The sequence below is a fragment of the Tenrec ecaudatus genome, chromosome 6 (assembly GCF_050624435.1).
Source record: "Tenrec ecaudatus isolate mTenEca1 chromosome 6, mTenEca1.hap1, whole genome shotgun sequence".
NCBI classification, from domain to species: Eukaryota; Metazoa; Chordata; class Mammalia; order Afrosoricida; family Tenrecidae; genus Tenrec; species Tenrec ecaudatus.
The window spans coordinates 49981479-50007262 of record NC_134535.1 but is presented as its reverse complement, the minus strand read 5'-3'; the positions used below and the strand labels follow the sequence as shown (position 1 = coordinate 50007262).

Here is a 25784-nt window from a genome sequence, read left to right as displayed (position 1 = left end):
CAGTTTTAAAAATTCCAACATAGGCTTTGCCCTCAAGTACTGCACAGCTCACAGATAAACAAATAATTTTTATTCATGAAGTCATTACAGGAATATTTAAAGGATAAAATTAGTACAAAACAAGAAAGACTTTTACAGAGGAGGCAATGACTAAGCTTTGTTTTGAAAGATGATTAAAAATGTATCAGGCTGATGAGGATAAGGGATATTTTAATGAAATTAAGCAACTAAAGTTAAGGTGAAAGCATTTTATTAGTTCTATGGTTTGACTTCCTTCCCTGTCCAGTCCCTGCCCTTTCTGAGAAGATTCTGATTTTGTTATTCTTTTTGTTAAGTGTGTAGAGTCAGTTCTAAGTCATAGTGACCCTCTGTACAACAAAATGAAACACTACCTGTCTGGTCCTCACAACTGTTTATTTTTTAGCCCATTGATGCACCCATTGTGTGTCAATCCATCTTGTTGAAGGTCTTCCTCGTTTTCACTGCCCACTACTTTACCAAGCATGATGTCCCTCTCCAGAGACTGTTCTCTCCCGACAACATGTCCAAAGTTTGTGAGATAACACCATCCTTAACTCTAAGGAGGATTCTGGCTATATTTCTTCCAAGACAGATTTGTTTATTCTTTTGATAATCCAAGGTATTTTCAAGTCTTTGCCAGCACCACAATTCAAACACACATCAATTCTTCTTTAGTCTTCCTTATTCAATGTCCAACTTTCCCATGCATATGTGGCCATTAAAAATACCATGGATTAGGTCAGGCACACCTGACCTACCTAGCCTTATGAGTGCTCAGTTTTAGAACATATATAAAGAAAATTACTAATGGCTAGTCATTGTGTAGAATATAATGATGAGTACGACAGAGATGGTCCCAAACTCAGAGAAATTTACAGTGAATAAATGAACTTAGACAGGAACACATGCAAACAGCATGAAAGAGTAAAGATTGACAGGACAAAGGGGAAAGGTGGTATGAACTGGGTATGTAGCTGTAAAACAAGTCAGCCCCTAACTTCCAAAATAACAGTACACGGTAGATCACTTTAAATCTTATCTATATGTGATGTCAGTGTCACAAAGTTCCACCTAACTTAGAGAAGACTGGGCTAAGTTAAAGTTCAAAAATCCACTGCCATGGAGTTGATTCTGATCTAAGTATGTTAGTCTGGGTAGACTAGAGAATCAAATCCAAGGACACACATATGTGTATAAGAAAGAGATTTATATACAAGAGCAATCGAACATTGAGAAAACATCCCGGCCCAGTGCAGATCAAGTCCATAAGTCCGACATTAGCCCATATGTCCAACAGCAACCCATAAAGTCCTCTTCAGACTCACAAAACACATGCAATGACGCCGAATGTAGGATAATCACAAGCCCATGGGTAGAAAATCTTTGGATCCAGTGGTGTTGTAAGCATCTCAGTGCTTGCAGGGGTCTCTCTGGCTTTTCCAGCTTCAGAGATCTTGTCAGCTGCCATGTCTCCCAAAGAGTAGCAGAGAGAGGGAGAATAGTGTCTTCTGCCTCTAAGGAGGAAGTACCAGATTTCCCAGAATTCTCAGGAGAAGGCCATGCCCACACAGAAGTCTCACTGGCTATCTCCAGATTGACAGCCTAGACTCCACTCCTACACTCTTAATCCTTAAATTGACACCAGATTAGGTGACTACCACACTTAGTATCTGTATACAGGGTTTCCAAGACCATACCTTTTCACGGCACAGACAGCCTCATCTCTCTCCTGTGGAGCAGCTGGTAGATTTGAAGCACTAAACTTGGGGTTAGCAACCCAACTCGCTCCTGAACAACTGGTGGGTTTGAGTTGCCAAACTTGTGGTTAGCAGCCCAATGCTTACCCGTAGTATAAACAGGACTCCTTTAGATAGAAGGGGCTGCCTTTAAGCCTGCCCCAAACTTACACTACCAATGTAATGAATAAACTGAACTTACAAGGATCAGGCTATCCTAGCCCTTAGTGTTTTGTTTCTGTGTGGTGGGATCAGATCGGACGGAATTCCCACACTGTGTCTCCAGTGTTGCCCCTTTAAGGTTATGGGTCAGCAAGGGATGTCGTGTCTCATAGTGGAGCAAGCCATATGGTCCTCTTTGTGGATTGGCTGCTGAGCGGGAATATTGTCCTAAAGGGTTGGTGGGCCAGGTTGTGCTCCACTCTCTTCCTCCCCCTTCATTTGCTCCCATGTGCTCTGATCAAACATGTCCCTCTCCTGGAGTTGCAGATTCAGTGCTGTCCTCTGAAATAAATTCTTCTGGGGGAAGGAGCAGCTGTCCACGTACTGAAATAAATTCTTCTTGGAGGAGGGGCAGCTGTCCACGTAGTTGGGATTGGGGCTGGCCCCTCAGACCTCTCCACCGGTTCCCTACTCCATGCCGGCATGTTGCATTCACATCTTGGAGCACTCCTCATAGTGACCTTAGAGGACAGGGTAGAACTGCCCCTGTGGGTTTCTGAGACTGTCACTCTTTACAGGAGCAGAGAGCCTCATCTGGTGGCTTTGCACTGCTAACCCCTGTGGTCAGCAGCCCAATGCATAAACCACTAGCCCAGAGGGTTAACTACTTCCTAGTTTGCTCTCACCACACAACCCATCCTACTTAAAAATAGTAAGATAAACCTAAATGTCCTGCTTTCTTTCATAATCATGCCTCTGCTGCAGGGGACAGCATATCCTTGTCATCTGGTTGCCTTGGAGACATCAATTCTATTCCATACTTTCTTGATGTAGAGCTGCATATAAAGATCACTCTTAAGTATTTGGGAAATCCCCCAGTCGGGGCAGAGTTCTCTGTATGCCTGTCAGTAGCTGTCCTTGCTCAGACCAGCCTTCATCCAGCTAGCAGTATGAAGGCCAATTAGAATAAAGATAGCTGACTTTGCTGTGCCTGCAAATGGTGACAAATGTCCCTTCACCTGTGGCTAGATCAGACAGCTCTAGTCCTCAGTGCTGAGAATTTGAGCTTGTTAGGAAGCCTCTGACCCAGGTGGCCTGACATCCAGCCGATTGTTGTAGGCAATTGTGAGGTGAATAATATGTTTTTTTGTAAGGCTGAACAATTCTACCAGTAAGAGTAAGTGTTCTCTAAAGCCCTGGTGTTTTCTGTGCTTCAGAGGGGAAGTCTCATCCCTTTGGCTTTTAAAACAGTACAGACAAGACTTGAATTTGTTACTTTTTTTTTAAGTTTTCTGGAGTGTGGAAGGCTTATGTTATGATGGTATCTCAAGTCTAATCACATGCCCTCATGTATCCCCATGTAAAGAGCCCTCCTATAAAATGAATGTATTAACAAGAAAAGAAAGCAATCACACTAACATTGAGATTTTCATTATATTAAAAAAAAACCCTCAGATTATCTCACCTAATCTGTCATTTTTCTGAGACAAAGAATCTGTTCTCATTCATTCATTCATTCACTCTTGCAAAACCAGACAAGATTCATTCCAGGTCAACATCTATCACAGTATGATCCAAGGACCAGCAGCACCATCATCACCTGGGAACTTCCTAAAAATGAGTCTTGGACTGAATCTCACAACTACTTCATCAGAAACCCTGGGGGTAGGGTCCATGAATTTGTATTCAAATAAAACCTCCATCAAGGGGACTTCCGGGAAGATGGCAAAGGAGTGACACATACCAGAGGGACTCTGCAGAATCCAGCCCAGGAGAGTTGCTCAGAGTGAAATTCAACGCCACTGGATCGCAGGAGGTGCATCATAAAGATAAATAGGCACAGATCCACGGGGTTTTGAGGGGCTGGGGGCTGTTGGCTTACCTCAGTGGAAGCCGGCTGGGGCTCGACTCTAGCCCAGCTGCTGGATCTGCCGGAGCCAGGACCATTTGGAGCCTGTAGCAGGGCTTGGTCTCAGCACAGCCACAGTTTTCCCCTACCTGCCTCAGGGCAGGGACAGGACGCTTGCGGCTCCACTGGCAGGGATGGGGTTCAGCTACATTGTTGCTTCTGTTTGCGTCTCTGCTCTATATTCCCACACAGCCTTGGAGGGCTGCCCAGGGGCTTTTTCAAGGCACAGCTACAGCCGCACCCCGTGGTCTGAGCAGGGACTAAACCCAAACCCCCACAGCTCCATAGGCAGGGATCAAGCTTCAGCTACACTGCGGCGTCTGTTAACATCTCTGCTCTTTGTCCCCCCACTTCTCTGGGGGCTGTTCAGCAGCTTTCTTGCCACTCTTCTTGGGGCTCAGCTGCGGACTACCCCTGGGGGTTGGGGCAGGAAGTAAGCCCTTGCAGGTCCACAGGCAGGGAGTGGGACTCAGCTACATAGTTTCTTTTGCTTCCCTTGCTTCCCTGCACCCCTGCACAGTCTAGTCTCACTTTTTGATTTTTCTCCCCCCCCCTTGTTCCTGCCCTGCTCTCTCACACTCCATTGCGGACTTACGGGGCACTCCCATTGCCCTAGGGCATTTGTGCCTGGGTCACACCCAGCTAGGTGAGCTCCACCCTGCATAGATAGCCCAAGGCTAGGGTAAGGCCTGCTTGCTCTCCAGGGATACTCCTCAGACTTCTCACCAGGGAGTTCCTGCCTGTGTACCTGGGGACTTAAGGCAGCTCAGCCAACACTTATCAATATTCAAACCAATAGCAGGAAATTCAGCCCAGCCTCTGCAACACTGGGGCAGGCAGTCGACCTGCCATCTGGGGCACTCCCCTGATAGGGAAGCCACAGGAAGATAAAGTGGTAGGTTAATCCTGTAGCAAAATCAGCTGTAGGCAGATCAAAGAAGCATTCCTATAAGTCTTCCAGAGAGAGACTAGAAAATGGCACCTGGTCCCTCAAAAACAACTCAACGCAAACAGCCATCACCCCCAACAACCTCAATGAAAAAACAGGAGAAACAAAAGACAAAGGCAGAAGATGCCCTGAACATAGCAAAATACATAGAAGAAGCAGACATTGAGATGCCATACAAAGAAACTCTCAAAATGCTGCTTGGAGCCATGCAGGATATGAGGGAAACAATACAGAAAAAGGATGAAACGATAGAGGAGATAAAAGACATACACCAAAGGGCAATACAAGAGCTTAAGGAGGAGATAACGAAAAACAATAGCAGAATCATGAAGTCCCCATGGCACATATTCGAAGATAGACCACATGCTGGGGCATAAGGCAAATCTACATAAATTTAAGCACATTGAAATAATACAGATCTCTCTCTCTCTGACCACTGTGCCATAAGACTGGAAATCAACAAAAGGAAGACAAAGAAAATAAGAACAAATAATTGGAGGATGAATAACTCTCTACTGCAAAAGGAGTGCATACTGGTGCAGATCCGAGACGAAATCAGGAAATTTCTAGAAACCAACGAAAATGAGCACACGACGTACCAAAACTTATGGGACACAGCAAAGGCAGTCATCAGAGGAAGGTTCATAGCAATACAAGCACACCTAAGAAAGGAAGAGAGACTCATGATGGAGACGCTGACACAAAATTTACAAAAACTAGAGCAGAGTCAGCAGGACAACCCTACTAATAGCAAAAGAAAAGAAATTATAAAAATCAGGGCTGAGATTCAGGAGAGGGAAAATAAAAAAACTATGGAAAAAATTAATATCGCTAAAAGTTGGTTCTTTGAAAGGATAAACAGGATCGATAGACCATTGGCAAACCTAACCAAAGAAAGAAGGGAACAAATCTCAATAGCAAGAATAAGGGATGAAAGAGGGGTCATTACAACAGACCCTAATGAAATCAAAAGGATAGTTACACAATACTATGAAGGATTGTACTCCAATGAATTCAACAATTTGGAAGACATGGACAAAATCCTGGAAAAACAATCCCTCCCTAGACTATCCTCGGTAGACAACAAGAATCTCAACAGACCCATAGCAATAGAAGAAATAGAAAAGGTTATCAAGGGATTACCAACAAAAAAAATCCCCTGGACCAGATGGTGACACTGGAGAATTCTACCAAGCATTCAGGGAAGAACTAATACCAATCCTACACAAACTTTTCCAGAACATAGAAAAAGATGGCAAACTCCCAAACTCCTTCTATGAAGCTAGTATAACTCTGATACCCAATCCGGGCAAGGATCCCACAAGAATCGAGAACTACAGACCAATATCCCTAATGAACATTGATGCAAAAATCCTTAACAAAATACTAGCCAACAGAATACAAAAGTATATAAAACAAATAATTCACCATGACCAAGTGGGATTCATACCAGGGATGCAGGGATGGTTCAACATACAAAAGACCATTAGTATTATTCGTCACATTGACATGAAAAAGTATAAGAATCACATGATAATATCAATAGACGCAGAAAAAGCATTCGACAACATCCAACACCAATCCCTGTTTAAGACACTAGCAAAGATAAGAATGGAAGGAAAGTTCCTCAAGACAATACAAGCTATATATGGAAAACCAACAGCCAAAGTGGTAGTCTATGGAGAAAAGACTAACACAATCCCACTGAAAAAGGGGACCAGACAAGGATGCCCCTTGTCCCCACTCCTATTTAATATCGTGCTGGAGGTTTTAGCTAACAGCATAAGGCAAAGAAATGACATCAAAGGTATTCATCTGGGGAAGGAAGAGGTGAAACTATCGTTATTTGCAGATCATATGATTTTATATATGGAAAATCCCAAAAGATCCACAAGGGGAGTACTGGAAGCAATAGAGGAGTTAGGCAGAGTGGCAGGATACAAGATCAACAAACAGAAGTCCATCAGACTGTTATATACATCAGATAAGACCACAGAAGAAGAGATCAAAAAGGTGGTAACCTTCACAATAGCCAAACACAAATTGAAATATCTAGGGATACACCTGACTGAAAAAACAAAAGATCTATATAGGGAAAACTATAGAACACTATTACAAGAAACCAAACGCGACCTCAACAAATGGAAGAATATTCCATGCTCTTGGATTGGGAGACTTAATATAGTTAAGATATCAGTTCTGCCAAAAGCACTATGTAAGTTTAATGCTATCCCGATACAATTACCATAATCTTTCTTCATAGAAATGGAAAAACTGATTACCAACTTCATATGGAGAGGGAAGAAGCCCAGAATTAGCAGAGAACTCCTCAAGAAGAAGGACACCGTGGGAGGGCTTGCTTTACCTGACTTTGGCACATACTATGCAGCCACAGTTCTCAAAACTGCATGGTATTGGTACAATGACAGATACTCAGACCAATGGAAAAGAACTGAAAACCCAGAAATAAAAGCATCAGCATACACACAGCTGATCTTTGACAAGGGCCCCAAAAATATCAAATGGGAAGCAGATGCCCTCTTTAACAAGTAGTGCTGGAAAAAATGAATATCAACATGCAGAAAAATGAAGCAAAACCCTTATCTCACTCCATGCACAAGAATAAACTCAAGGTGGATCACAGACCTTGAAGTTAAACCCCAAACTATTAGGGCCATCAATGAGGGAATTGGGACCAACTTGAGAACTTTGGCGCAGGGAATACACAGACTATCAGAAATAGGGAAGGACACAAACACAAATGAGGCACAAATTGACAAATGGGATATACTGAAGATAAAACACTTGTGTACATCTAAAGAATTAATCAAGAGAGTAATAAGAGAGTCCACAGACTGGGAAAACATCTTTAGCAATGACACATCAGACAAAGGCCTTATTACTAAAATTTACAATACTCTGCTAGATCCCAAAAAGAAAAAAAATAATAGCCCACTTGAAAGGTGGGCAAAGGACTTGAACAGAAATTTTACAGGTACAGAAATCTGAATGGCCAACAAACATATGAGAAAATGTTCCCGATCTTTAGCCATAAGAGAAATGCAAATTAAAACAACAATGAGGTACCACCTGACACCCTCAAAGGTAGCCCAATTCAAAAAATCAGAAAGCAACAAGTGTTGGAGGGGCTGTGGGGAGACAGGAACTCTCATCCACGGCTGGTGGGACTGTAAGTACGTACAGCCAATATGTAAATCAATCTGGCGATATCTAAAACAGATGGAAAAAGAGTTACCATATGACCCAGCAATCCCCCTACTGGGCATATACCCAGAAGAGGCAAGAAACAAACCAAGACCAGACATCTGTGCTCCAATGTTCATTGCGGCACAATTCACAATTGCAAGGAGTTGGAAGCAACCCAAATTTCCATCAACTGACGATTGGATTAAAAAACTGTGGTATATACATACAATGGAGTACTACGCATCACTAAAAAGCAGTGATGAACGTATGAGGCACATAGCGGCATGGGAAGAACTGGAGGAAATCATGCTAAGCGAGGTAAGTCAGGCACAAAAGGACAAGTACAACATGAGCCTGCTGAGGTAAGAATTTAAAATTTTTTTAAAAAGCAAAAGTGGCATAGGGGAAAAAGCTACTGTATACAAACATTTTTGGGGTGAAGACTGTGTAGTATGGCAGAGACCAGACCAAAACCAGGGATGCACATGGTAGACAATGGTGGAGGAGTGGGGGGGGAAGGAAAACAAAAGGATGAATATAAGGAAGAAAAAGGTAGTGGTGGCATGGGGCACTAATTCACCCAAGGGGAGGGTATTGTTTATATCTCCACAGGGAAAGTGGGACCAGACTTCAACCCAGTGCCGCAAGGTGTGAATGCAATATCCCGGCGTGGAGTAGGGAACCAGTGGAGACGTCTGGGAGGCTGGCCCCAGCACCATAAATGAAGTGGATTCCTGCCCCTCCCCTGAAAAGAATTTGTTCCAAAGGACTACATTGACTCTGCAGCTCCGAGAGATGGACATATCTGATCAGAGCACACGGGAGCAGATGAAGGGGCAGGAGGAGAGAGTGGAACACAGCCTGGCCCACCAGGCCGTGAGGAGGATGTTCCTGAGTAGAGCAGCCAGTCCACAGAGAGAACAACATGGCTGGCCCCACTATGAGACATGATGCCCCTGAGTGGCTAAGGGCGATACTGGGGACAGCACTGGAGACACAGTGTGGGAATTGTACCTGACCTGATCCCACCACACCGAGGCAAAGCACTGGGGGAGTGCAACAGAACAGCAAGGGAATGGAGTGGCAAGGTCCCCAGGGAATGCTGAAAGTGGACTTTGGGGCCAGGGTGTGGTGCCCCAACAGACTGGACTGGAAAACGCTCCTAAGGGCCAGCAAACGATCCCTGAACTAACTACAAGCTTTTCTCTTGTGAAGTGTTCTGTTTTGTTCTTTGTCAGTGGTTTGTTTTTGTTGTTTTGTTGTCTGGTTGTATACTGTTGCTTTGTGTTCCTCTGTCTTGTTTTCGTGCATGTTAGTGTCTCCACAGGTCTGTCTGAATAGGACAGGCTGGATGAACTATCTGGAGGAAAAACAACAGTACCGACAGTTCCGGGGGGACTTTGGGTGGGGGGGTAGGTGGGGTAAGGAAGTGGTGTTAACAAACACAGGGACAAGGGAACAACATGGGACGCCAAATGGTAGAGAGGGGGTAATGGCAGGCCTGGTGGGGAATGATCAAGGATAAGGTTGCGTACAGAAGAGGTATACTCTAGCCCAGGTGGAGACGAAGCATGGTAGTAGGGCAGGAGGAAAGTCAAGGGAGACGGAGGAAAGAGCTAGGAGTCAAAGAGCATTTATGGAATCTAGACAAAGACATGTACATGCAAATATATATAGGAGGATGGGGAAATAGATCGATGTGTCTATATTTATAGGTTAAGCATTAAGGTGGCAGAAGGGCCTTGGGCCTCTACTCAAACACTCCCTCAATGCATGAATACTTTCTTTTATTAAATTGGAATTCTATGATGCTCACTCTCCCGACACAACGGCTGGAGCCAAAGTGGGTGAATAAGTAAATGTGGTGAAGAAAGTTGATGGTGCCCGGCTATCAAAAGAGATAGTGACTGGGGTGGTAAAGGCTTGAAGATAAACAATAGGCCATCTAGCTCAGAAGCAACAAAGTCCACATGGAAGAACACACCAGCCTGTGTGATCGAGTGGTCCCAAAGGGATCAGTTACCAGGCATCAAAGAACAAAAAAATCAGATCATTGACTGCACACCTCCATGATAGGATCGCTGAAGACAAATGGGTGCATAAGCAAATGCGGTGAAGAAAGCTGATGGTGCCCGGCTATCAAAAGAGATAGTGTCTGGGGTCTTAAAGGCTTGAAGGTGAACAAGCGGCCATCTAGCTCAGAAGCAAAAAAGCCCACATGGAAGAAGCACACCAGCCAGTGCGATCACGAGGTGCCAAAGGGACCAGGTATAAGGCATCATGCAAAAAAAAAAAAGATATATGTGTGTATATATATGTGTGTGTGTGTGTATGTATATATGTGTGCATGTGTGTGTGTGTGTGTGTGTGTGTGTATATATATACCATATTGAATGATGCTGGGAGAGTGGAGGGCGAGTGGGTTGGAAAGGGGGAACTGATTACAAGGATCCACATGTGACCTCCTCCCTGGGAGAGGGACGGCAGGGAATGGGGGGAAGGGAGACTCCGGATAGGGCAAGATATGACAAAATAACGATGTTTAAATTACCAAGGACACATGAGAGAGGGGGGAGCGGGGAGGGAGGGAAAAAAAAAAAGAGGACCTGATGCAAAGGGCTTAGGTGGAGAGCAAATGCTTTGAGAATGATTGGGGCAGGGAATGTATACATGTGTTTATACAATTGATGTATGTATATGTATGGACTGTGTTAAGAGTTGTATGAGCCCCTAATAAATTGTTTAAATAAATGAATAAATAAATAAAATAAAACCTCCATCAGGTAGGAGACACCAAAGAACAAAAATCATCATTGTGTGATCACCTTCCCCAAATAAACGCTGAAGACGAACATATGCATTAAGTGTGGTGAAGAAGGCTGATGGTGTCCAGCTATTGAGAGATATAGCATCTGGAGACTTATAAAGGTTTGAAAGTAAACAAGCGGCCATCTAACCCAGAAGCAACAAAGCCCACATGGAAGCAGCACACCAACATGTGTGATCATGAAGGGCCAAGGGGACCAGGTTTCAAGCACCAAAGGCGGGAGGGAAAATCTTATCATTGTGAATGAGGGGAGTGCATGATGGGGACCCAATGCCCATCTGTAGACAACTGGACATCCCTTGCAGAGGGGTAGTGGGGAGGAGATGAGTCACTCAGGGTTCAGTGTAGCAATAATGAAACTCACAACCTTCCTCTAGTTCTTAAATGCTTCCTTCCTCCCAACTATCATGACCCTAATTCTGCCTTGCAAACGTGGTTAGACCAGAGGATGCACAGCAGTACAGTTGGGATCTGGAAACACAGGGAATCTAGGACAGATGAACCCCTCAGGACCAACGGTGAGAGTGGTGATATAACCTCCTCTCTGGTGGATGGGCATGGGAAACGTGAAAGTGGGTGAAGGAGACACCTGGAAGTGTAAGATAAAATAATAATTTATAAATTATTAAGGGTTCATGAGGGAGGGGGGTGCTAGGAGCTGGAGGGAAAAAATGAAAATGAGCTGATTCCAGGAACCGTAGCGCAAGGCAAATTTTAATAATGATGAGGGCAACGAATGTATAAGGATGCTTTACTCAATTGATGTATGTATGGATTGTGATAAGAGTTGTATGAACCCCAATAAAATGATTTTAAAATAATAAAAAAAATAAAACCTCCAAGTTATCCTAATGAGTATTTTGGCCCTATGCAACACAACCAGAATGTATGAAGCAGAACTATTTAGTTTAAAGGAGCTCTGGTAATGCAGTGGTTATTTGTTAGGCTGTGATCTGAATAGTTGGCAGTTCAAAACCACCTGCAACTTTACAGGAGAAATAATGGTCTTTCTACTCCTATTAGCAGTTACAGTCTTGAAAACTCACACAGGGTCACTATGAGTCAGCACCGATAGCCGCAAGTGTTTTTTGTTTTAATTTAGTTTAAGGCTCTAGTCAGCTAACCCAAAGCTCATTTGTTCCAGCCTAGCAGCTGTTCCACTGGAGAAAAATGTAGCAGTTTGCTTCCATAAAGACTTCCAGTCTTTTTTTTTATTTTAATAAATCATTTTATGGGGGACTCTTACAACTCATAACAATTCCATATATCAACTGTATCAATCACACATGCACATATGTTGTCATCATCATCTAAGACTTAATAGTCTTAATGATATTAAGATATTATAAAAAGACGTACAATTTGGGGGAGTCCTATGAGGCATTCACTCTGTCCTAGAGGGTTACTATGAGTACTCATCAACAAGTCGGTAACAGGTAGGTAGACTTTAGTTTAAACCAAACAGAGAATCTATGGGTCCACACAACTGAAAAGTTCAGAGTGTAATTAGGAGTGGCTCAATCTAGCCAATCAAATACTGTGATGCAGTCGCTGGCCTTTTCTTGCTTTGCTTCCTTTGGTGTGTCTGTCATTGTCAGTCAGCTTCTTCCCTCTTGGCTGCTTTCTAGAAAAGCATCTATCTGCTTACAACATCACAACTTTACACATTGCAAACTGAACCAAACTCCCTGCCATCAAGCTGATGTTAAGTAAGATGTGCAGGAGTTGAGTCTTGTTGATTCAGGTCTTCCTGGCCCACAGCCCTTCTCTGTCCCAATCAGGGGTGTAGTCAGGGATACAAAGAATTCTGACTGACCAGGTCCTCAGACACATGGTCCAATAGGGTCTACTCCACCAACCCACACAAATTGGGATGGATAGATTCCCAAGGAAAATGGGAGTGGTTCTGAAGAAGAGTGAATAAATACAAACCAGTCAAAACCTCTGATAGGCACCACAAGTAACATTCATATTAACATACAGTAGTAGAAGCTGACTAATTTTCATACATTCTCTGCCATACTGGCCCTATCTAGTCAGGTATAAAATCCTGTCTGATTTTATTTAAAATGCTTCATCTGTCTCCCCCCCCCCCCCATTTAAATGTAGCATCTTCCTAAAAGTTCTTATTGATGACAGTCTTTATTCCCTCAAAATTCTTCTGGATACTTCCTCCAGAATAATCTGGGAAGAATACTACTTTCATGTTAATTTTAATTTTCCCCACTCAGTGGCTCCAAAACTCCATCAACTGGACATTCATCTGCTCAAGTGTCCATACCTTGCGCCTAGACTGGCGATGTGTCTTATCCGCCCACTTCTCTCCGACAAACTCCTCAGCTGGTGGCCCTGTGTCTTGATCACAGCACACCCACATGCATTTCAGCCAAGACGTTCCCCGTGACTGAACTCCATTCCCTTCAGCCTACCCAAATCCTGCCCAGCTTCAAAAACAAGTTCAAATTCTGCCACTTCCATGGGAAATCTTTTGTGTGCTCCAACCCTCTAATGAACTTTCTCATAAACTCCCACAGCATTTGGTGCCCTTCATTAGATTTGTCTTAGTCAGCGATTATTGTGTTGCAAAAGAAACCATCTGTGTTCTTTGAAATAAATGGGGATTGCGGTAAGGATTCAGAGGAATTTTCACATACCACAATTGCAGGCAGATTAAGAAAGCCCCAAGTTTGAAAGGCTGTATGGATTAGTCAAGAACATGAATTCCTTATGCTTCAACATGGATGGATCTATACACTTTATCCACATTCCTCAAATGATCCCCATCAAGTATCTGATTACTGAGTTTAGAAGAAGCTGCATGTGCTCAGTGCAGCACTTCTCTCCCTTCTCCGGGTATTTTCTGTAGAAAGCACTCAAAGATTGGTTCCTATGACAGAGAAAAATTAGAGTGGAGGGAGGGGTAGCCAACACCAATGTTTTCCAACTATGCCTCCAAAAAGATGGGTGATTTGGGGGTGAAATAAGTAAGCCAGTTGTTACTTTAGGACTAATGTTTTCTCTAAGCATTAGCTTCATCAGTGTTAAGGTAAACACTTGTATCTTCATCTGCCTGACTAAATTGTCTCCCAATTGGTTTGGAACTCAGGAGAAGAAAGGGATATTGTTACTGGTCAAATTAAAATTTAAGTAATAAAATCAGCTTTCATCTCTTCTCTATCTGGGGCTGCATATGTACTACCACTGCTGTAAATCCACTCCAATTCTTCTCCCTCTGTAAATGAACTTCTTTCTAACTTGGAATTCTGTATGGAATTGGGTGTTACCATAAGAGACAGGCTGCTTCTCTCACAAATTTATTCCATATTTCTTTTTCAACAACGAAACACCCAAATTCTAGCTAGATGCCTGGTGGCCCTGAATTTCATGTAAGTTTGATGATGTAAGTTCTAGCCAATGGAACATCAGTGGAAGAACTATGCACAACTTCCAGGAGAAGTGCTAACAGAGGACAGAGTTTGTCCTATTTCTTTCTTCCTGCTACTTTCAATGCAGCCGCAATGTCTGTAACTGGGGCATCCATTTCGTACCATGAAGTAGTCATATGCTAGAGCTAGTTCATACAGACTTGTGAGTTTAACTTGTGGTTAAGCATTCAGGAATTTTTGCAAATGGTTGTTAAATCTTTAATAGTTTGAATTAGCCACAGTGAGAGTATTTACATCATAGATATCAGGAAAATGCTACAAATATTTTTTTCCCTATCAGTTTACTAGCACACTTCTAAATAGTAGCTACACCCACAGAGAGGCGAGGCGAACACAAGGAAACTATACTCAGTACTAGACCTGTCCTAAAGGACAAGAACTAACTTCCCCTGTGAGTTTCGGTGGCTGTAACTCTCTTTACAAGTGTAGAAAGCCCTGTCTTTTTCCCACAGAGTAGCTGGTGGTTGTGAATTGCTGACCTTGCAGTGAGCCATCCACCGCATCACCACTCTGCTATCAGGGCTCCTTGGACCCTACACTAGGCAAGTAAAAAGTCTATGTAGATTTCAGTTCCTATACCAGGAAAGCTGGTCTGAGAGAGCAGACTAGCAGCCTCACACCCTACCCTCCAACATTTAGGATTACTATATGATACTATGTGAGCCTTTCTGGAGGTCAGTAGGGGAGAGGGGGAGGGGGAGGGGAGAGGAGGAGGGGGAGGGAGAGAGAATGTACTACTGAGCCACTGCTATCGAGTAGGGGAGAGGTAGGTGTGTGTGTGTGTGTGTGTGTGTGTGTGTGTGTGTGTGTGTATTTACTACTGAGCCACTGCCATCGAGTAGGGGAGAGGTGTGTGTGTGTGTGTATTTACTACTGAGCCACTGCCATCGAGTCAATTCTGACTCATAACCACCCCATAGGGCAATAGAGCAAGGTAGAAGCTTCCCTGAGTGTCTGAGATGATAATTCTATGCAGGAGTACAAAGCCTTGTCTCCTCCCAACGAGAGGCTGGTGGTTTCCAACTACTGACTTTGCAGTTAGCAGCCCAATGCATAAACACAATACCACCAGGGCTCCTCTCTTATATATATATATATTTTTTGTTTTTATAATATATATTACTTGTAAATATATTTTTACTTCCAAAATGAGCACCACTGAGAATCAAGATTTCAGTGAGACCATTTTAATAAGTTGGAAATGACACAAGTTATGGTATTGAGCTGAGCAATCATGAAGGGAGCCCATTACCCAGAGAGTGTACAGAGCACAGGCAGTAGCAATTACGGGAAAACAAAGTCCTTTTATGTTTCTACCCCAACAAAGGAAAGATTCTGAATGTAAATGTTCATGTGTCCTGAATGTGAGCTGAAGCAATGCCTCTCAGTTTTCATGGAGACAAGAGTGGAGCATGGTGGTAGTAGGAGGTGGCTTCAGTGTGTGAGTGTACTATTAAGTCTCCATCAAGGAGCCCTGGTAGTGTAGCGACTATGCATGGGGCTGCTAACTAACAAAGTCCACAGTTGAAAACCACCAATTGCTCTGAGGAAGAAAGATCGGGCTTTCTACTCATTTAAAGAGCTCCAGTCTAGGAAACTCACAGCGGCAGTCCTCCCCTGTCCTATATGAGTGAACATCACTTGATGGCACTGAGTATCAAAAGTCAAACATAACAAATGGGGGCCTCAAATTGCCAGATTAAGTCCCAACCAACCAAATCATGTTCCTATTTTAAGGTTCAGATGTTGTCTTTATGATGGGGGATTTGATGTGTTATCCTCAAGGAGTCCTCTCGGTGCTGTTGATGAATATGCATTGGATTGCTAAATCTAAGGCTGCTAGTTCAAACCCATGAAGCTGTCTGTTCACATAAAGATTTACTGCATTATGCTTTCAAAGTAGCAGCCATCTAAGTGAGATGTCAACTAAGTCCACATGGAAGAAGCACACCTGCCTGCATGATCCAAGGATTGAAAATAATATAATCCAACTCTGAAGGGAATGGTATCAGTTCAAATTGTGAGCACCTGGTTTGCAGAAGGCTGTGGACACCAGTGGAAGCCCAAAAGCCATTTGCAGGATCTACAAATAGATTTAGCCTTTGATGAATCCCCGCTGACTATAATCAAGGGATGGGAATAGCCTGGTTATCAGACAGAGAGTATTGTAAAGGTAAGGTAGATGTAGTTAAAAATGTAACAATTTATCTCCCTTTTGACCCATTTAAAAGTTGTTTTGGTTAAAAAAAATGCATTTGCCTCAGGGGAATTCCCTCTGACCAGAGACAAGGGATGTGAATAGGAGGGAAAAAAATTTTCACACCTAATCTTGTGATTTTACTTTTGATCCATTTTAAAGTTGTCCTAGTTTTTATTTATTATTATTTTAAAATCATTTTATTAAGGGCTCATACAACTCTTATCACAATCCATACATCCATCAATTGTGTCAAGTGAATCTGTACATGTTACCATCATCATTCTCAAAACATTTGCTTTCTACTTGAGCCCTTAATATCAGCTCCTCGTTTTTACTGTCCTACTTTTAAATATTTTCTGCTTTCTTTTCAATTGAAGTTGTCTGTTTTACTGTATTGTTTTTTGTTGTGGTTGTTTGTTTTTTCATGGTTTTTTCTGTATATAAAATTCAGTAACTGGATTAATGTTTTCTTAGAGGTATAGCAGGGGAGTTAGGGGGAGTTAGGGAGCTACTGGGTGCAAGAAAGAAGATAATGTTCTAAAATTGATTGTGGAAATGATTGTATAACTCTACTTGATACGATTGAACTATTGGCTTTTAATAGTATGTGGATTATGTTCTGATAAAACTGTTTAGGACATAAAGAAGACTTAACGGCCTTCGGGGTTTCTGAGGGTACGGACTCCGCGATGGGTTTCCTTAGTGGTGGGTCGGGGGATGTTATACGCAGAACAGTGCTTTTAGTGCAAAGCATTCAAAACCCACCGAATCAAACCACTGATGCTGACAGAGGCAGACAAACTCTGTTCATAGCCTGAGTAAAGATCCTAATTACCGTAGTCTCCCCCTTTTAACGAACCATACGCCAGGAGAAGTTCCTGAGCCTGTCAGCGCTAGGAACCGCGCACTAGGCGGGAGGGAAGCCCAGCTCACAGAGCGGCGTGCAGCCCAAGGTTGCGGCGCCGGCGTCACCTCAGCTCCACAACTGGACCCAGGAAGCACCCGCGCTCACTGCCACCCGGTCGATTCCACCTCAAAGCCACCCCTGACCAACAATGCCTCTGGGTTTCTCCGACTTTAACTCTTCACGAGTGGAAAGCCTCACCTTTCCTCCTAGAAGCAGCTGGTGGTTCCGAACCGCAGAACTTCCGGTTAGCCGCCCAGTTTGCAACCCCCTTGGCCGCCAGGGCTCCCAGCGACCCTCTCGGGCAGGCAGCTTTCGGAGGCTCTCACCCCCGACGGACGTGGAAGGCTGGCTCCAGAGGCCCAGAATTCAGCGTCGCCAAGGACGGGCCACAGAGAGGTCGAGAGCCGCCTGTTCCACTGTTTTCAAGCTGTACAATAAAGACGTCCCACCTCGAGGCTTGGAGTTCAGTAATGTCTCCACTCTGGAGGGCGTTGCCTTGGGTTAGGTTTAGCGTTTGTTTACCGAAACCCACCTCCCGACCCCGAGGCCTCGGCTCCCAGAGACGCGTCAGGGCCAGCTCCGGTCCTCGGCCCTGGGAGGCGCGCCCCGCCCCCGCGCTGGCAGCCTCGCGCCGCGCACGCGCTTCCGGTGCGCGCCGGGTTCCCGCCTTCCGGCCGGATTCCCGCCTTCTGGCCGGCGGGGCGACCCCCACACGCGGGGCGCTGGGCAGGCGCACCTGGGGACCTAGGGCCTCGTCCTCCTCACGGGGAGGCCCGGGAGAAGTTCAGTGCCTGGGACAGACGGAAGACACACACACCCCACCCCCAGCCCTTTCGGAAGCGGCGCCGGTGCTCTGCTCGAAGCTTCGAGCTGGGCGGCCGGGTAGTGACCTACCTAGGAATGGAATGTGGGCCGGCAAAGGGAACCGGGCACAAACGCGGCCCAGGACAAAGCCTACATGCAGATTGTTTTTGTTTTGTTTAAGCTCGTGGAACCCTGGAAGAAATTTTTTCATTGGGGCCCTCACGGGCCAACGCCAGAAGTTGACTGGAGCCTCGGTCACGGAGATGAGGCAAAAACCCTCCTTCCTCTCCTTGTTCTCTCTCTCCTGTTTCCCTCCCTCCTCCTCCCTCTCTTTCTCATGTAAATTTGGGGGTTAATTCAGGTCCTTTTTTTTTTTTCAAACTAGGGATGACAGTGGGTTGGGTTTGGGGTACATTTATAGTTTATTCGTTCTGCTCCGGGGAAGAGTCGTCGTGTCTTCCTGCCCTGCCGCAGAGATGGGGTCTCCGTGAGCGGGCGGGACGCTGTGCGGGTAGCCGTCGTTTATTCTGGTAACCACAGACAGACCACTAGAGGGCAATGCCAGCACGAGTTCTCGAAGGCCCTGGGCAGCATGTTTCCGGACTTCTTCTATCATCCTCATGGGGAATATACAACACCCCAAAGCCATCACAGCACCACGCGGCCTGAATCCACAGGCCAGGATGTCTGCCCTTAGCCGAAACAGCACAGCCTACGGTGGCAGGGAGTTCAGCAGTGCGGCCTGTCCTTGAGCTGTTTTGCCTGCATTTTCAAAATTCTCCCTAATCCTGTCTCTTAAGGACACCTTGTTGAGAGGACAGTGCCCCCAAGAGCAAAGTGAGCCTTGCAAAGAAATGAGCTCAATAACCCAGTGTAGCCTGTTTGTGCAAATTCCGTTTTGTTTTCATTTTCAAATTGCAAATGTTTGGTTAGGGCGGAAGCCATCGGTGAATCGATCGGCCACTTAATGCAGCAAATAAATGCACGCGGGTACTGAGAGCTACATGCTTCCCTGCTTAAAGCCCTAGGAATAGGGCTTCGAGGAGAGAGTGGGAGTAGGGCAAAATGGGCCCTGGTTGGTGTGCCAAAGGAAGCAAAGTTGGTCCACCGTTTGGGCTTTTTTGGCAGAACATTCCTGCCAGTGGTTCCACACGTGCCCCTGGGCATCGATCCTGCACACTTCCACAGGACTAGGCTAGTGTAGGAGTTCTCCAGATTCCTCTTTAAAAAGCCCTGCACACTAACCTCCTGACTGAAGACCTGCATAGTGACTAAAGAAATAAAGGCTACAGACAAAACAGATTTTTCGTGGACATGGGTTTCGCTGCCTCTAGCACTGGGGCTGTGCTTCCTCAAAGTACTGATACCTGCTGACACCAGCCTCATCCTCCATTATCAGCAGGGGCAGATAAGGGAAGGGAAACATTTCAGGCAGAAAGATTTCTGGAATTTTCCTACAGTGCTGAAATAGCACAGAGTTCAAGTGGACCATATTTGGACAAAGATTGCTATGTTATTTTTTTCTATCTTTTGTATTTTCACTGCTATATCATAACATTAACACTCTTTACCCAAGGCCCGTGCTATTTACCTAAGACTGTTCCAAAAATTCTTCTTTCCCATCCTCTCCCCTTATGAACACATTCTATGCTTCTGAAGAGAAAAATAAAACAGAGGAAAAGTAAATAAATTACATTAAATTTTAAAAATTAAATAAAAACAGAGGGAAAGTTTACTGAAATTAAGTGCAGTGGGGGCTGTAACTCAGCAAATCCTACTCAGGCATTTGCTGGGTGAGGATAGAGCCAAAAACCAGTCTCAATGGTTGAAAGCTTACTTTTTCTTTTTTTTTCAAAGCTTACATTTCTACAGAAGGCTCCCAGGATTGGGCCAACACCATCTTTCTCAGTAGGTAACGTTAGAAAAAAGGACAGAAAAGCAAACTAGAAGTAGAGTGTTGGGATATGCAGAATGAATAGAAGAAAATGCTCCGTAAGGACTCATGACAGCAAATCCTGGCCTGGTGGGACATTGACTGCGAGGAGCCATGGGTTCAAGAGATTGGCAGAAGACCCCTGCAGCTCACTCACTGTCTCACCCCCAGGAACATTACCTAGAACCACCTCGGCCTTTTCTCTTATAGGCACCTTGTTGACAGGACTGCACCCCAGAAAACCCGAGAGCAAGCATGTCGTCTCTGCCAGTTCACCTTTGTAAATCCAAGATTCTGGCACATTGGGCTCAACTGAAAGCCAACTGAAAGCCAAACTCACTGCCAAGGAGTCGATGCTGACTCATTGTGACCCTACAGGACAGGAGAGACCTGCCCCGTGGGTTTCCAAGACTGTAACTAGGAAAGGATAAATAGGTAAGCCCTCATCTCCCCCCACCCACTTGCATTGCTAAATAGAGTTATCTCAGAACATGCCAACTTGGCTTCAATCTCTGTTACTCTAAATGTATAATTGATGTGGCCCGTCTGTTTCCAGGAAAGGGTATTTAGTAGTTTCTTCTTCTCTACTTTCAGAATGAATGGCTTTCTCATTAGGCATTGTTCACATGTTCACAGAAAATGTGTTTGGAATAGAAAGACTCCCCAGAAACACAGCTTAAGATGCCAGCTGAGTTGAGTATGTTCTGCCCACTTCTGAGCTCGTTAAATGGGGACTGGTGCTGTTCTCCATGTAGGGAGCATCTCAGGTAACCAGTAACGCCATGGTGCCATCTACTTAGTGTGGTTATGAAATCCTGTGGCACTCTGGTAAACTGTGCTGCGCCCTGGCACTCATATGATCTCTGCCTGCTCCAGTCACTCTATTTCCTAGATTAATAAAAGCAAAGCAATTAAAGAAACCTTGGGTCTTCTCGCCCACTGGGCGGATACTTACTGAGCACGTATTCAATGTGCCAGGAGCTGTGATGCCCCCATAAACAAGATGAGCACAGTCTGCCTTCACAGAGCTTATCAGGAACTAGTAAGAAGGTAATTGTGTCACACCCCCTAGAATGGCTGCAATAACAATAATAGTAATGAAAGAGAAAATGAAAACTGTTGGCAAGGATGTAGAGAAATTGGAACTTTCATCCATTGCTGAAGGGGAAGCATGGTGATACAGCTAATGATGCAAAACAAGGTTGGCAGTGCTTCAAAAAGATAAGCACATGGCCCAGCAATTCCATTTCCAGGTGCACACACAAGTGAGCTGGAAATATGTGGTTATATAAAAGCTTACACATAACTGTCCAGAGCAGCAGCATTCATAACAGCCCCAAGGTGAAAGCAACCCAAATGAATAGCAGCTGGTGAATCAACAAACACTAAGTGGTAAATCAACACAAAGAAACATTGTCGTTACTGTTGCCAAGTCAGCTCCTGCTCGTGATGCTCGTAGACAACAACAAAAACCACTGCCAGCCCTGCACAATCTCCATGATCATTAATTAGATGCTCCTGTCCATGGTGTATTTTGAGTGCCTTCCTAGGGCACTCTGCCAGCACTCTGAGAGGATAGTCTGTTTTCATCCTAGGGTCCTCACCTGGTCTTTTTGTCTTGTCTTAGTCTAGCAGCGCCACTGAAACCTGTCCACCCTAAGTGAGCCTGTTGGTATCTTAAAATACAGGCAGCCTACCTTCCAGCCCTCTAGCAATATGCACAGTGAGCCCAGGGGGCAGACTAGGCCTGTAATTGCCATAGAAGCAGAGCACCAGGTCTTTTTTTTCCATGGAGCTGTTCAGTAGGTTCAAATCGCAGCCAGGGGACTTAAAGCAGAGAACTTGGAAGATAAGTGGAAGTGCCAGGGAGTTTCTCTTAGAAAGACTTATCAGTGCTGAATGTTCGTTCTCACCTATGAGGGGGATGAGTCTTTTGTGCCTCTGGGAAAAGAGCAAGTCTTCCTTCTGGGCTGAAATGTGGTATTTGTGGTGGTAATGGAGAGAAGTAAAGCTAGGGAGATAAGGAGCTAATTAATGAGTCATGTTAAAGAATCTGGACTATGTCCTCCTTGTAAAAGGAAACTTTTGAAAGAGTTAAGCATGGAACAAGATCCAAGTTGCTCTTCTGAAAGAGCAAATGCAGTGTGGAGAATGGATTGGAAGTGAAGCAAAGTTATTGTGCTAATTAATACAAGCCAGAATTGACCAAATAGGGAGAACTGGAGGGTAGCGAGGAAAATGCTCTCTGTAATGCTCTGCCAACCAACCACAACAGTACTGGATACAACCAGGAAGCAAGTAGTGGTTTCACAGGGCAAACGTATCGGTGGTAAGTACAGAAGCTGCTAACACACATCCCGAAAGACCCAATTCCTGTTGTTGAATTACGCTTTACATTCTATCGTTTCTAGACCAGGACTCCCTTTCCAGAGCACCATGGCCATTCCAGGTCCCGTCATGTGCAATGCATTGTCCACAATGCAAAAAGGCCTTGGGTTTCAGCACTTCATTCAATTTTCAGTCCTGTCATTCCAAGAGTTACTGTCTCTGGAAACCCACCGGGGCAGTTCTACCCTGTACTATAGGGTTGCTATGAGTCAGCATTAACTGGATAGCAATGACTGTTGTTTGTTTGTTTGTTTTTCCTTTTGTTTTTTACATGACTGGCACTTAACCTCTGATCTATCTCCTCAAAGAGAGCGTGACAAAACTCAAAGGCTAGTGCTGAGGTTTATGTATAGATACATATGTAAAATAGCCTATTGTGTCTGCTATGTAATAGGCATTAGTAAATGCAGTTTCTATGGAATTGTATCTGTAGTTATAACTACAGTCATAATTCTTCCATGCAAAAAAGACATCAAAGTATGAGTAATTAACCCTGAGGCTTGGTATTGAAAATATTTTATTGCGCTAAGGAAAGACTCTTCCACCATCATCTCAGAAATATATGTTTGCCCAGCTGACAAATGTTAAGTAATTTCCAACTATGGCTTCTTAAATACTTTTAAAACCAAATGTATTTTAATTCCTAAAAGGAATGATCTGAGAGTCCCTCTGACAAGTCTTCAAACCAGGCTTGTTTACGCTCCAACAGCAAGGCCAGCGTTCCAGGTAAAGGCCCTCCTTCCTAGAACTCAGAATTACTCCTAGGCAGCAGAGCGTATCAAGTTTGAAGCACGGAACAAATGGAATGCTGTCTGCAATGATAATGTGCAGAGAGAAAAACAGCTCCTGTAAAAACATCGCAGGCCACGTATTAGAAAGAAACATTTAAATAAGCAGCCTCCTACAGCTTTCCAGGCACAAGTATATCTGCTTCAGTTTGTATCCAGAAAGAAACATACTTTAAAAGCAATCAAGGGTAGAGAGTTAAAAACTGTTTTCAAACCTTCCCTGGATATGATTGCTCTGAGCACTAAGCCCCACGTCTTTACTGTCCTGCTTTGCCGTCCACCAGGCTGCAGCTCCCACCTGATAAAATGCCATTTTAATAAAGATCTCATCAAGTGACCAATTCTCCAAGATCTCTGGAAAGATCACACACAGACTTTATATCTTCCATGTACTGAAAAATGTTTACTTCCCTCTCTCTTTCCCACTGTGACGTAAAATTTCTCCCTGGAGGGATCTCAGCCCTCATATTAATTATTTTTCTTCGTTGATCACAACAGAAAAACCAGTACCAGTACTGGTGCTGCAGTGGGTTTCAGAAAGCACAAGGTGGCAGAAGCAGACTAGGAATACAAACCCAGACAAGGTCCAGGCCAACCTGAGCAGCTTGGAAAACTGCTGCAATCCTTGTATTACCATATTTCTAATAACAAGAAATAAATATCTAAACATTAGCCAGTAATCTTGTCTATTATAAAAATAAACATGCTCAAGAAAGAATATTGGAAAATTATGAAAAGTGGAGAGAGGAGACTTCTAGCACTCAAATTCAGACATAGTTTTCTTTTTCCAAATATGGTTACTGGTTATGATCATACTAAATAAAGCAACTTTAGATCCTCCCTTTAAATTTTAATAATGGCACACTCTCAAACCTTAAGCATTCATATTTTTTTGTGTCATCAAAGATTTAAGACATCTGCATGTGTCCATGTTTTTAGAAACTCCTTATTGATCTGTGATTAGGCTATGACCTCTTTAGCCATTTTCCTATTAGCAATGATTACTTTCAGCTAAATGTCAATAGTATTTCAGAAAGTGTACATCTTTAAGATGCCATTACTAAAACAAAGCCAGTCATCGGAGAGAATCCGAACCAAACCAATTAAATGGCAACCGTTTTTGTGTAGTCCAAAGCAGATAATGAAATCATGTATATTTTTCCACCCAAACAGCATTAACTCTAAGGTCTTTGTAATTCCAATACAGCAGTTTGCTTTTGCAATGTGAAAATATAACTAATGTATCAATGAATCTGCATGGAGACTGTGCAAACTTACACCAAAAACACAGTACAATGTTATTAAATAGTAATAAACCACCATGTTGTTAGTTGCCACCAAGATGATTCTGGCTCATAGAATATGTTGCTTCTTGGGGTGAATCTTCATTTTTTTACATTTACATTTACACTATATATACTATTTTATACATAGAAAATATTATATAACAAAATAATTCTTTAAAGTACCAAAATATGACTGCAACCGCCAAAAGGCATTTTCACTGTAGAAGTTGGCCACTAACTAAATTTACTGCTCTTGGAAAACTAAGCAAAGCCATAATTCATTTACTGTTTTGGCATTCTTAACCTGAGTTCTGAAAAGAACTGCGTCAAATCTTTTGGTCTACCGAGAGTCTGTCTTAGGTGAAAACAATGCATTCTCCTCTTAAGGGATCAGGTGAATGCAGCCTTCAACAGCAGGCAACCCTAAGGATCCTTAGAAACCTGCTCTCACACTGAGAAAAGTCCATACTCTGTCTTCGTATTTCAGGACCTCAGTGCCTATCTTTACATCACAGGACAAAATTAGAAGTGATGACTCCCTCTCAAATTTGCTTTCATAATGAGGAAAACACTGACTTCTACTGGAGAGGACATTTAATTGTCAGGAACAAATACTGCATTCCAGAAACTCCTTGATGGTGAGTCTTCTCTCCTTTTAAGAACTGTGGAGGCAATCACAGGAAATTCTCTTTCAGAAACAATCCCATCCCAGGCTCTGACTCTCCAGGACACAGTCAGAATTTGGAATCAAAGGCCTCTCCGTCTGGTAAAGCTCTGTTACTCCTTGCTGGCTTCTTCCTCCCCAGTAACTTTGAAGAAACTTCCCCCTCCCCCCCCCCTTTTTTTCAAATGCCCTCAGCCGGTTCAGACAGGGGATTTCCTGAACTCAGCATCAAGGTTAAATCATCAATGGTCCAACTATGTTTCCAGTTACAAATCACTGAAGTTAGGAGGAGGTTCCCCTTGAAGAAAGTATTAGTGCAGGACCTCTCTGCACTCCTTCAACATCTCTTCTTAGGACGAGGTAAGAAACTCAAGACTGAGTCTGGATAATCTGACCATAAACCTGCTGCCAGAAGCTTCTTTGTGCACTTCTGTTTACTAGAGTGTCCTAGAGATCGAGTTTATCCATTATTACAGCCTTCACAAAGAAAAGGCAGGAAGTACATTAAGTATCCATCCACATTTTAAAAAGCTGGTAATTCTCATTTGGAAAACTGA

At 43.8% G+C, this 25784-nt stretch overlaps 1 long non-coding RNA gene across 1 annotated transcript in view; it reads right to left on the bottom strand.

The window, feature by feature from the left end:
* LOC142449908 (uncharacterized) overlaps positions 1-18177 on the bottom strand; it is a 277617-nt gene extending 259440 nt beyond the window's left edge. The window contains exon 1 of the long non-coding RNA XR_012784895.1: positions 17563-18177. This is a non-coding gene — a long non-coding RNA (uncharacterized LOC142449908). The remainder of the gene's footprint in view (positions 1-17562) is intronic.
* Between the last annotated feature and the right edge of the window lie 7607 nt (positions 18178-25784).